The sequence below is a fragment of the Tenrec ecaudatus genome, chromosome 3, assembly GCF_050624435.1.
Source record: "Tenrec ecaudatus isolate mTenEca1 chromosome 3, mTenEca1.hap1, whole genome shotgun sequence".
In the NCBI taxonomy this organism is placed as follows: Eukaryota; Metazoa; Chordata; class Mammalia; order Afrosoricida; family Tenrecidae; genus Tenrec; species Tenrec ecaudatus.
The window spans coordinates 3,942,501-3,953,440 of record NC_134532.1 but is presented as its reverse complement, the minus strand read 5'-3'; the positions used below and the strand labels follow the sequence as shown (position 1 = coordinate 3,953,440).

General features: G+C 36.1%; 1 non-coding gene across 1 annotated transcript; it reads left to right on the top strand.

Annotated features, from left to right (window-relative positions):
* Nucleotides 1–1,081: 1,081 nt before the first annotated feature.
* Nucleotides 1,082–1,215, top strand: LOC142444145 (small nucleolar RNA SNORA42/SNORA80 family). Its single transcript, XR_012783806.1, has one exon. It is a non-coding gene; the product is annotated as a small nucleolar RNA SNORA42/SNORA80 family (small nucleolar RNA).
* The last annotated feature ends 9,725 nt before the right edge of the window (nt 1,216–10,940 follow it).

The following is a 10,940-nucleotide window of genomic DNA, read 5'->3' as shown; positions in this document are numbered from 1 at the left end:
TTTTTGGAGTAAGTATTAGAATCAATTCAACAGAAATGCTTTTTCTTTTATTATTTTTGGTGCTATATCTTCACAGTATATGTTTTCTGTGTAATATATGCTAACCAGGAAAACAAAAGTTCCTGAAGACACAGTCAGTTGCAAATCGGTTCTTTGACACAAAAGTTAATCTATGTTTTTTGCTTGTTTTTAATGTCTTTCTGAACACAGCATTCTTACTATATCTATAAGGAGTCCTATGACAGCAATGGTTAAATGTTTGGCTGCTAACCCACAGTTGGGTGTTCGAGCCCAAGGTGGGAAAGATCTGATAGTCTGTTTCCACAAAGATTACAGACGAGGGGACTATCTAGGGCAGTATGATTCTGACACGTGGGGTTACTACGAGCCACAATTCGATCCACAGAGCTAACAATGACACCGAGCTGTTATGTAGTTGGTTAAGCAGTGGGCCGCTAACTAATAGGTCAACAGTTCAAAATATTCTAGGGAAGACTCAGAAACCCATAGGCCCAGTTCTACGTTTTGCCTATAGGGTCGTTTTTGTCTGTTGGGTTGTTATGAGGCTGTGACTTGATTTATACCTAATTTTTAGAGTCAGGGTCAATAGCTTAGTTTCCCTCAATAGTTGGCATCATCAGAGAAACCAGTATCCTGAAAATGACCACATAACACGTTGACAATATTTATAGTTAAAAAAAATCCTTTGTTGTTGGAAATTGTTGTTTAACTACTTAAGCCTACTTGTACTTCTCTATAGTCTTCAATAAACTTCTCCAGATATTTAGGCACAATTTTATTCTACATTTGTCACGTAAGTGCCAACGAGGATGAAGACAATCAAACCACTGTCATTAAGTCAATTCTTGCTCGAAGTAACCCTCTGGGTTTCTGAGGCCCTATATCCTTATGCAAGCACACGCCCTCATTGTTCTCTTCTAGAAGTTCTGGTGAGTTTAAAGTGTGAACCAGCCCAATGTGTAACCCCTCTTAGCTACCATGTTGTACGTTCAGTTATTTGGGCTCTCAAATGTCTTACTTAAGCAGCTGCTTAATTTTCTTTTGAAAATTCCTTTCTGGAGCATGGCGTGGGATTGATGGCAGGTCCAACCCCATGAGCCTCTCATCGTATCCCATGCCAGAGCAAACTGGAACCCCGAACCATTGCTTGGCTTTACCCCATGGGCTTCAGTCGCTGAGGCAGGTAGCACAGGGGAAAAACCAAACAAACAAAAAATAGAAAATCTCTTTCCTGCCTTCATAATAATTCACTTAATTCCACTTAATGTGCTTTTAAAGGTTAAGAACTCTGGAAAGTTGATATTAATAACAAATTAACACTCATGTAAATAATTTTCAGGATAAAATGCTACAGAAGATAGTGAATTTCTTTAATACACACATAAACATACATATGGCAGAATCACAAACATTAAATAAAAAATGAACAAAGACATATTTATCTTTTTAACACACATAGCTGACAAGATAATGCACATAAATAGACTTGAAAGGATTTTCAGATGTGGACTGAATGCAGTTATAAATCTGAACATGCATTTTAATTAAAAAAACACAAATCAAGGTGACAGTTTCACACTGATCATTCACATTAGGCCTCACTGAGAACTAAGGCACGTATTTGCAGAAAAGTATGGTAAAGATTGATATGTTATCTCTGATCCCATAATCACGGGAAATTAACTGAAATATGATTTAAACCACAGAAAATTGTCTTCTATCCAGTTCAGATAACCAGATAGACAATTGCTAAATTGTGCTGCAGGTGAGGAATGGCCAAACAAGGGTATGTAGTTAATAATACAATTTTTACAGATTTGCGTTTTCTTAATAATTTCAAGGACAGTGTAAATTATTTGGCTGAGGCTGTATCTTTTAAAATATCTTCATATTTACAAAAAAAGTGTCTCCGGTCAGATGTAGCCAATAGTTAAATCATAAAGTTTCACGCAGGCACAGATTGTTTTGTATAATAATATTCTTGATCATAACAAAATACTGAGGGGAGAAAAATGATCTTTACATGAAGAAAATGTCAAGATTGCCAAGAAATCAAAAGGGGGAAAGTAGATTTTATGCAACAATTAGTTTACATTGATTTTGGTTTTAATTCTCACCAAATGGACACCGTCTCTATTAATAGTGACAGTGAGTGATGACAATTAAAATATTATGGGTATAACATTTACATTCTTAAACGTAAAATGTGTTTCTATAACATGTGAGTCCCTAGATGTAAAATGTTTCTTTTAATTCAAACAAGATTTAATTTCCCCAAAATTATTTCCATCAAAATAACATTCTCAAAGACTCCAGATGTTAGTTAATGTTGATGTTCAAATCTATCAAATAAACCATGATAGTTTTGATGAAAGCAGTGATAGTCCTATCCAAAAAGATAGATTCTAGACATACATAAGCCATAGACACATTAGCGATGTTCAATGATCAAACTTTGGTATTGGTTAATAAACTACATATGACTTGAAATAGAGATAGGAGTATTGAGTGAATGACAAATAAATTTATAGGAATACATAATTTACAGGAGCTAAAATTTCTTTGGAAGAGAAGATGAATCCATATTGCAGGAGACTGTAAATGAATATAATCAAACATCTAAATTGCAGTTTCAGTAACTTGAGTTTAAAATTTGGGGTCAGAAATACATCACTTTAGTTTTCACCGCATATTGCAAATTCACAGAAAATTAGTTGTAAGTGACTAGGACGCACCAAAGAATGGCCAAAGAGTTCATGTTTTAGAGATTTTAAGTTTAGCTCTTTCCTCCAGTATATATTTATTCAAAAGTACATTCATTCAATATTGATTTGGTAGAATGGATGAATTACATAACAAATGAAAGTTACTGTATAGAACTGATTTTCCAGTGTTTGGAGATGACAGAACAAATTTGAACTGAATACCAAAGTTTTCTGTACCAGGCTGCTGCACTCCAAAGGGTCAACCCATTTCTTCAAGCCATTATGTTAATAGGGACACTGTTGCATTATGCTTTTAATACTCCGGTTAAATTTCCTTTCATCGTTTCTGCAAGACAAGTCCTAGTATTTCACATACTCCAGTTGAGGAGACAGAAAAGAGGAGGCGTGAAAAAGAACTCAAGGGGGAGATAAATCTAGAATCCTGGTTTCGACTCCCTCCCAAGTGCTTATTCCACTCCCCCACATTCCAATTTACAGTAAAATGAAATTGGCACGTTAACCTGAAAGGGAAAAAAAAAGAAAGAAAAGTAACCAAATTCATCCAGTGAATTCAGATATATCTCATGAAGTAATAGTGTATTTATGTATATTCAAAGAGGACTTACACTCTGAAACACTAAAATTAATGTAATCCTAGGGAGCAAAGACAATAATACAGGTTTGAAATGCTGAAAGTTCAATGCAAATAGAGAATTGACTTATGCTCATTGTAAAATGCCTTTAAATAGGGATTCTGATGAGCAAACATTAAAAATAGAATTGTCAATTTGCTGCTTCATTGTAGTGCCTCCCATTTCCTACAGAAACCTAAAAAATGTTGGTCTCTTAAGTGCATAGAAGAACATGACAAATCTGCACTTGCTGGGTCAGGACTTGTGAGTCATGCTAGAATACAGCTTAGCAGGATTTTTTGTTTTTACCAGTAAATTCGTAGTCATGTATTAGAGCTATTAAGAAGACCCTGAAGCTGTCAGCCCTGTCTTTGCCAAAATGAACTGTTTCAAATGTCCTCAAAGCACACGTTTGCAGGAATGACAGGCCAGAAATAGATGGGATAACATAAATTAGATAAAATTTTAAAATCTGAATGAAACTGAAAAATGAGATATCATTTGATGTATGCAATATAAAAATGGCAACTGTAGTTAAGGATGGGAAAAGAATGTTGAAACATAAGGAAGAAAAGAATAGATACATGATATAAAACATATATATGAGTTATATCTATTTTAATTGGATAATGGGACATGTGTATTAGTCTCTGTGGTTGTAGTTCATTATGTTTATAGAATTATGTTTGAATTATCATGTTCATCACGCTATATATGATATAGAAGTTGTGTTATTTTATTCTAAACATAAGATACATAAACGTTGAAAAGCATAATTTACTGAGTAGAAACTAATAGAATTAAAAAGCATGTTAAATGATTTTTAAAAATCTGTTCTGTTTTGATTTTGCACCTTTCATAATTCATGTAAGGTTATTCCCAAATTCTCATTCAGAATATCATTATGATTCATCTATACTTACCTTTCATGCTTTAAGTATTAAACCTTCCTTATGAATTTCACTATTCTTTTGCACAGATCACGATATTGTTCTGACATTACCATTTATACTTGCTGAACATTCATAGATAAAATGTGTAAAACTTTACAAAGAAACCCTCCAGACATCTTAATATATTATTTAAGATAAATAAGTCCATAAAATTTAGAATATGGAACAGGGACAAGAGGAAGATTCATTAATAACCAGCAATATCCAAATGACACAGTTTTTTTTCTGAATGTAAGGAGGAATTGAAGCACTTATTGATGAAAATAAAAAATGGCAGCCTTCCTTATTAACAGAAAACTAAAATCCCCACAATCGGACCAATAGGAAACATCATAAGAGAGAAAAGATTGAAGTTGTCAAGGATTTCATTCTCTACGGGTCCAGAATCAATGTCCATGGAAACAGATGTCAGGAAATCAAGGGACATATTCGAGGGGAAATTGCTACAGAAGACCTCTTGAAAATGCTAGAAAGCAAAGATGTCATTTTGAGGATTACGGTGTGTCTAATCTGGCCATTGGTATTTTCAATCAAGTCATAAACAGGGCAAAATCTAGAATGAATAAGGAATAGTATAGAAGAACATGCACTTGAATTATGATGTTGTAAAATATTGAATGAACATGGACTGCCCAAAGAACAACCAAATTTATCTTGGAAGAAGTACAGCCGGAATGCTCCTTAGAAGCAACAGTGGCAAGAAGGACATCCTGCTTGGCAAAACCGAAGGTGAGGGAAAATGAATCGGCTCAAACATAGGAATGTTTGTGAGGATGGTGCAGAACAGAGTAAATGTTTCATTTTGGCATACATAGGCTCTTTATGAGCCAGAACCTCCACAATATCACCTAATAGGAACAGCAACATAAATTGAAAATTAAAACTGGTCATCTATAAACACACATGCATATGTGTATATATACATACATAGTATGTTACAAATTCAATCAAAGCACCTATTTATTTTATTTGAATTAAAGAAAGGGGAAAATTTTTGCCTGTATCACACTTTAAATTACCTGATAGAATAATACACTCTAAAAACCCATACATAATGGACTCTTTCCACAGAAAATAATTTAAATACCCAGGAATAATTTTTAAGGTACAGATAAAGCTTGTGTTTTGTTTAAATGGTCCAAACCATTTAAACATCTAGTGTCTTATGAGATAAGGAATGGAGAAAAAGGAGAAATAAGATTATATTGTATTCTCTCTCTCTTTTTTATGGTATGACCAAAAAGTATTAAAATAATCCTGTAGAGTTATTAAGCTGTTAGGTCTTTACTGCACTTAAAAAATTCATTAATGACAAGCAAAATATTTAGTTTGCACACAATATAAAGTCAAAATAACTTTAAGCATGGGTATACTCATTCATTGCTCATTAAATATTTTTAAACAAAATAAAAACTTTAAAACTGTTTATATGTTGTTGTGTAGAGCTAAATGTTTTAGCATGTTAGCATATACTTAAATTAGAATTGCACAAATATCAAATTATTGCGTTTGTAAAAATCCTTAATTAAAATGACCAAGAGATTTAATTTCTCTTTAGTAATCTTTTTCAGTAAAACAGGAAATGAACACATATTTGAAGCATGCAAGCCTGGAAATGTAGGATATTTAAAGCATGCTACAGAGGACAACACTAAACCTACAGGTTGGGGAGAAGGTCACGCATGCCCTCCCTCCCCCCCACACGGAAGCAAACCAAGAGGAAAAGAGACAGGGACGGTCTAGACCCCATATCCGCACACCAAACCGGGAGGATGACATCCTTCCACGGAGCTGCTAAGAAACAGAGATACTGTTGGGTCAGTTAAAGACATATTTTCCCCTCACTGGAGCATACTGTGACAGAGGACAGCACTGGGGACACAGGGCTGGGAGTTAGTCTAGACTGAACTCCCTCTCTGTACCACCTCCCGCCCCCGGAATGGAGAGATCCAAGAAGGGAAGGTAACAGATCTGCAGCTGGAACAAAGCAAAGCCACAAAGCCCCTCAAGAACCCTGAAAATGGACTTCAGGCTAGGAGGGGCAGCTCCTGGAATTCCGCCAGGAGCAGTGGGGAGATAGTCATAAAGGTCAGTGGACAGACCTAGAATGATGTATTTTTTCTTTTTTTCGCTCTTGTTTTCTTTTTGTTTGGTCTATGTCATTGTTGTTTGGCCTAGTTATATAAGATAGGCATGGGAAGGAAGCAAGTTTAAGGTGAAAGCAATAGGACTGCTGGTCCTGGAGGGACGGGAGGGAGAAGGAGGCAGGGGAAGGGAACAGTGATCAAAAAATGCCATAGACAGAGGAGCAAGGGACTTAAACCCAACTATGAGGAGGATGTAGTGATCCTGGGGGTGTTAGAGCAATAGCAATCTAGCTAAGAGGGGGAAGAGGGGCAAGCATGATGGTGGGGCAGTAGGAAGGTAAAGGGAAACCGAGACAAATCTAGGAAGCAAAGCTTTGGATAGAGGTATAAACATAGGTGTGCATATATGTAAATACATGAGTTCATAAAAATAAAGGTATTGTCCTAGGTACATACGGCAATACACTGAGGTAGTGGACAGACTTCGGGCCTCTACTCATACCCTCCCGCAAAGCAAGAACACTTTGTTGTAACAACCTGGCATTCTGTGATGCTCATCCTCTCAGCACAATCGCTGAAGACAAAATGGGTGCATAAGCAAATGTGGTGAAGAAAGCGGATGGTGGTGCCCAGCTATCAAAAGATATAGTGTTGGAAGTCTTAAAAGCTTGAAGTTAAACAAGCGACCATCTAGCAGAGAAGCAACAAGCCCACATGGAAGAAGCACACCATCCTATGCGATCATGAGGTGTCCTCTGAACCGGGTAACAGAAATCAGAACACCCCAAACAAACCAAAAAAAACCCATATTATTGAGAACAAGCGGGGTCAGAGGAGAGACCCAAAGCCCATCTGTAGACAATGGAACAACACCTCACAGAGGGGTCACAGGGAAGAGATGAGTCAAGTGGGCCTAGTAAAGCACTGATGAAAGACACAATATTCTTCTGGTTCCTTGAGGCTTCCTCAGCCCCCACTCTCATGATGCCAGTACTGCCTTTCACTTTGGGCTAGACTGGAGCATGTGAACAGCTACAGATAAGAGATAAGAGCTCAGGACACATGGAATCCAGGAACAAGAATGCGAGTAGCGATACCAGAAGGGTTGGGGGAATGTGGGGAGCGAAAGGAAGAAAGGGGGAACCGATCGCAATGATCAACACATAACCACCACCACCACCACTTCACTCCAGGAGGATGACCAACAGAAACCATGGAAGAAGGGAGACAGCAGTCGGTGGAAGATATGAAAATATTAATAATTTATAATTTTTCAAAGGGTCACGATAGGCGGAGGGAGGGAGGAAAGAGTAGCTGATACCAAGGGCTCAATAGAAAGTAACTGTCTAGAAAATAATGATGAAAATATATGAACAAATATGCTTGATACAATTGATGTATGGATTATTATTAAAGCTGTAAGAGTCCCCAATAAAATGATGTTTTAATTAAAAAAGAAAGAAAGAAAACGAGGCATTTCACTGGGGAAAAAAATACAAACAACCCTTGTCACCCAATCCCTCCTCTGTGCACTTTGGGCTTGATCTGGTTTTCAGCATTTTCTGGGTTTCCCACCCCCGACCCATATTGGGTTTCATCCCTGATGCATTTCGTCATTGTGGGTTGCCTTCTTGAACCTGTTTTCCGGCATAGGAAATGCAAGTTGATGAACCTACAGACACCAGTAGAATAAGGGTTCCCGGAGGTAATGGTTGGGGAAGTGGGTGGTTAAAGGGGAGCTAATATCAAGGAGTTCAAGCAGGAAGAACATGTCTTGAACTTGACTGTGATAGCAATTGTACATCAATTGTACAAATGTGTCACTGTTTGAACTATGGAATGCTATGATAGCTGTAAGAGGTTCCAATAAAATAGTTTTGAATTTTTTTTGGAAAAAAATTAAGCATGTCACTTTTCTGACTTGTGATAATTGCACTTGGTATTTCGCAGCAGGGGGAGCTGTCATAGAATAAGCATAGTTAACTGACAGTTTCATTCCACATACACATAATAACTTTGGGTTTAGTATATGAGAATTGTTCATCATTTTCTGCCCTACTATGTTTATGCCTACATGATTTATGAAAACTAAGCAAAGAGGTCCTCTTTGCTGTTCAGTAGAAACAGTTCAGTTGGTTTGGAATTAAAGTTAAATATACTTTTTTTTCCTTGTTATTAGTAGCTGGAAATATTATTCAATAAGAAATAAAATGAAGATCTTGGCCTTTTGTAAGAACATGTTTTATGTACGATTGAAGTTTTTACAACACTCCAAAAATTCCATCCAGTATTAGATTTAAAAATAAAATCAAAAGCATTTTCTGACACAGTACACATGGAAAAATTGGAAATCCCAATATCTTCGATAGAAGTTGTAGAAAGTGTATGTCTCCTTGGATATGGACACCCACTTCACACAGCAGAAAATAAAATACTATACTACTACTGTAAACAAGAGTACAGCAAATGACAGTTGTAAATTTACATAAGAATATTTCATAAACATTTTGATCTTTTCATAACAGATTTATATAAAATGAATAAAAAACCTTTAGACAGCTGTCATCATTCTTACTTGTTCACTTTTCACTTATATGCACACATACATGTTTATATAGCAATATATTGATGCACCGTTACATGGATATTAAACTATGAGTACTGCTTGTAACTGAGATGTGCATTGTCCAATCAACATTATCCATAGTTGAAATACTTTTACATTATGTTTTCTTGTCATGTTGTATCTATAAAAACATGAAAATATAACTTTACATTATTTCAATTATTTACATTAATTTGAGCTTGACAGAGTAAATTTATAAGCTATAATTTTTAGAAGAGTAGGCCCAGAGGTACAATGAATAACTTTGATATAATCATCTCTTTTGCTTTGTTTTTAAAAGCTCGTTGTAAAGTTCAATAAGGAAAAATTAGTCTGCAATTTGGTCATTCTGATATTTGTTATGGAAATTAAAAGTGCACCTCCAACATTCCAGATGAGGAGACATGCACTGAAATTATGTTGATTTATCTTGAACTGTATGGTCTTAGGGACATTTTAATTTAGGAAGACTATCCTGATATAATCCTCCACCGTGTTCAATGCAAGCAGTTGCTGCTAACTCCTACATTTCTCTTCCCATTCTACAAGACAAAATAGAGTACGTTAATGGCACTTAGTCAAATACCAAATGCTACATCTGGGACTTGCTTGCAGAAGGAGCAAGAATAAGAAGACTTAACAATAACTCTTGGACTTCAATAATTCTTTGATGTCTTACAATCATTTGATTAGCGAGGGCACTAATGATAATTAGAGATCTTTCGTGAAAAGAAAGAGTACTTTTACAATTTTTGGCTAGAGAAATATAAGCTCTTCGGTCAAAAGTGGCATAAAGGTGGGTTTCTCCCTCACCGCACTGAGCATATTATTCCACCGGAGGAGTGAATACGGACATTGTATATTAGGGCCGTGTCTATTGATGGTGGCAACGGGAAGCAACCCAATCACGGGTGACGCCAAAGTGCTTAAAATATTCATAATATAGAAGGTCTGTGAGGCTTCTTATGATTTAAAAAATGAAAAGCGGATTTAGCTTCTCAAATGAGATATATGAGCAATAGTTTAATAGGCTACGTCAAACCATTTTGACTCCATTTACAGCTAGTGCTTCTCCTCTGCAAACTCAAATCCTTTGAAACCTCACATATTCCATTATTTTTTCATCTTAGCTTTTAAAATACACCAGCATATATCTACCTAGATACACGCTCTTGCGTTAGCATAGATCACTGCATTTCTCGTAAGACAGGTCAAGAACAGATTTCAATATTATCTGAGGCTAATTGACAGCGGCCTTCCCAAAGGGGCACCTTTCTCCGAAGACCTAGCAACGTATGAGTGTCTGCAAACTCACTTCATTGATGACCAAACTGTAGCTAAGTAAAATTAACTGGACCACTTACAATTAAAACAATAGAAAACGTTTATTTCAAATGTCAAGCATTGCCAAGTAATTTTTCTTATATTAACACCAAATGTTAAGGAACAGGATACATTAAAGTTTGAATAACAATATTAAATTACAAGATTTGAATGCTTCTTTGTTTTCCTGCCTTAGCATTTACATATTTGGCTTGGAAAAATGTGGAACAGACACCTAAAGCCTTTTTAAATCACGTCCGCTTCGGTCTCATTGCTTGTCTTCTCCAACCAATATGGAAGCAAATTTATTTAAAAGCCAGTTTGTGAAAATACCTAAAAATATTGTTTTGGGGGGTTTATTCATTTTAAATGTTTATTTTTCTCTTTTTCTTATAAAACATGTCACATCTTGATGCAGTTGATGTCAAGTGTGCTTACGTCCTCATGAATCAAGAGACTAACAACAGTGGCTGCAGAAACGTGCTTGTTGTCTGTACAGAGACGTCGTTTCAATGAGAGTACTTCCGTTTTAACTGTGCATGTCCACCAAGCTTCGCCGGGAACTTGAGTAGAAAATAGCGTGGTATTTCTAATTAGACATTCCTTACGATTCC